The sequence below is a fragment of the Chelmon rostratus genome, chromosome 17, assembly GCF_017976325.1.
Source record: "Chelmon rostratus isolate fCheRos1 chromosome 17, fCheRos1.pri, whole genome shotgun sequence".
In the NCBI taxonomy this organism is placed as follows: domain Eukaryota; kingdom Metazoa; phylum Chordata; class Actinopteri; order Chaetodontiformes; family Chaetodontidae; genus Chelmon; species Chelmon rostratus.
Window position 1 is genome coordinate 20,683,610 of NC_055674.1, and position 2,704 is coordinate 20,686,313.

The 2,704-nt window shown below is 40.4% G+C and overlaps 1 long non-coding RNA gene across 1 annotated transcript; it reads right to left on the reverse strand.

Moving 5' to 3' along the window:
* Positions 1-244: 244 nt before the first annotated feature.
* Positions 245-2,443, reverse strand: LOC121621252. The gene is made up of 3 exons (XR_006007619.1): positions 2,367-2,443; positions 2,197-2,271; positions 245-1,439 (listed from the first exon to the last, which is right to left on the reverse strand). It is a non-coding gene; the product is annotated as an uncharacterized LOC121621252 (long non-coding RNA).
* Positions 2,444-2,704: the final 261 nt, after the last annotated feature.

A 2,704-nucleotide genomic window follows, 5' to 3' on the forward strand; every position in this document is an offset into this window, starting at 1 on the left:
CAACTGCAGCAATACCCAGAACTGACTACACATCTGCCATCGATGTTGTCCTTGATCTGTGTGGATCATCCACTCCTGACATTTCTGTTTCTATAAAATAAAGCCCCCCCTGGTGGAGATATTAGAAGGATCCTCCTCCAGGTTATCAACAGCTCTGCTGCACGCGCACGCACGCGCGCGCTCACTCACACACACACACACTAATCTCTGCTTATTGAACTTTGCCATTTAATATTATGTTGAATAATACACAAAGACCTTGATACAGTTAAATTTTCCCATTTTAAAATCTATTTCTCTTTCAGACTGTTAGCTACTCTTCACATGATAATTGTAATAAGTAAATGTTCAGTATTAAGTAGCGACAGACTGTGAGATGGTCATGAAATAATGGTGACAGCTGGACAGACAGTTGGTTGCTCAGAAGGACGAGTGCAGACAACAAGCAGTTGGTGAAGACAGCTGGAAGCATCACCTGCCTTGTTGGAGTTGTTGGCATATTTAGATTGAAATGTACTATTAGTAGAGCAAACAACACACACGGAGGCGTTTTGAGGGATTTCTGGCTTCAGGTGCACCTCTGCCAGGTCATCTCTGTGAAGAGAAGAGGCCAGAACGAAGGTGTGAAATCCACTGACATCACATGAATACTGACAGATTTTTGCTGATACAGAGGCTTGAAAAAGTATTCATACACCTTGAACTTTTCCACATTTTGTCACATTCCGGCCACAAACATAAATATATTTTATTGGCATTTTATGTGAAAGACCAACACAAACGACAACGCCACCTGGGGGATTTCACCCCAGGAAGTAAGTTTCAACCAAGGTCACCTTTAAGGCACACAGTTCACTTTACTCAAGGCAGGAGACACGTTTCCGTTTGTTCTTTATGTAACCCTTATTACCATGTTATAACAGCACAGGTCAGCAATAGTCAATGCTAAGACATGGACCAGTAATTGAAGACTATAAGCTACTTAGAGCCCTTGTTGTTGGTGAAGTTAAAAGACACAGACAATGGTTTGAGTTTTTTGTGTGGCCACTTGTTATTAATAACCAATAACACAATGAAAATACAGATAGTTGCAAGGCATTCAATGAAAAATAACTAATAACAAAATAAAACCCTTTGTGTCCCAAAGTTACTGTTGGGGCCCTTCTTTTCCTTCGGCTCCGTGTCAAGTGTATCAGTGTATGTTTGTTCTGTCCAACCACACAGTCCGTGAGGAAGGGGGAATGAAAGAATCCTTCTCCACTCTGAGTTCAGTATCAGTCGTTTCGATGCGGCTCGCCACCCAGCTCACGCTGGGTATCTCGGGATCTCTGAAACTTCACACGAAAACCCAGCTGGCAGCTCTCCACTGGACGGTGGGATGTGGATGGGACGTCATTTACTGATGTCACAGGGGAAAAAAACAAAACAAAAAACCTGACCTACAAAGAGGTCAGAGGAGATCCAAATAACATGTTGATTATCACCAATCAATAATAATCCTTATTAAATCAAGCTCTCAAAAGCTTCAGTTGAACAACAAAAATCTTCAGTTTAAATATTAACTTACAGTTGTGAAACTATAAATACATACAAGTGCATTTTATAATTAAATTTGAGTACTGTAACTACATTAATAACAGTTTAAAGATCTGAAACAGTCCTAATTAACACAGAAAATAGCATTTTACAAAAACAAAAGAAAGAATGCATAGTACCCTCTCATTTTTGTAGAAAACTGCATTAAATTCAGAGAAACTCATGGTAATTTAAAGGCATTAAGGCCTACTGTGCTTATATGTCTCCCCTTGCACCGCTAACAGTGAGAAACTGCACCAAACATTCACCTCTGCATTTACCACAGCACATACACACAGCAATAGACTCACCACCATCTTATTTTTTTCCAACACATGTAGTGAACGACAGTTCAGAAAGATATTCTGAAGTAAACAGTTATTAAGAACAATAATACGATAATTTGCACATGACACCAAATGAGCTAAGTGGTTCTGCTTCAGTCGATGGCCATTAGCATCACAACACACAGTCTATGGCGTCTATAGCACCATTAGCACCCTTTTTTTCATGGCTATATAACGCGACTTTTAGCTGCTTTACACACAACTAAACAGGTCATACATGAATATAAAATGATTTCCAGGTTAACCAAACAGGTTCAAGGGCATTTTCACTCACCGAGTTATCAAGCTAGGAGCAGTTTCACCATTTACCCTCGCCAGGTCGGCGGAAATCGTCCGATCTCACGGAGCTCTACAAAGTTGAAATGTTAACAGTATACCGGTCAACCAGTGCTCAACATCAAAAATTACTACAACTCAGTTTGGAACATTATTTTCATGTCTTACCCCGTGGATGGCAGCAGTTTTACTCGCGGTTTGGAGCAGATAGCATATGAGGCAGCAGAGGTAAACTTGACTGCAGAACCGGAAGAGGAAACCAGACGTGACCCTGCGGGGATGATCACGTGAGCCCACAGGGGTTCACTGATTGGCTCCTTCTACGAAGCCCTGTGCAACAACTCGTTTTTTTCTATTTATCCTTTTCTCCATTTAACCACTTTTAACAGTCGTTGGTGCATATAAATCAATTTTTAAGGAAAACGGCTCTTGTGTGTTTCTTTTAAAATCTGCTACATATATTGGACAACTAAAAATGCATGTTTTTTTGCGTTTCAGAATTGGAA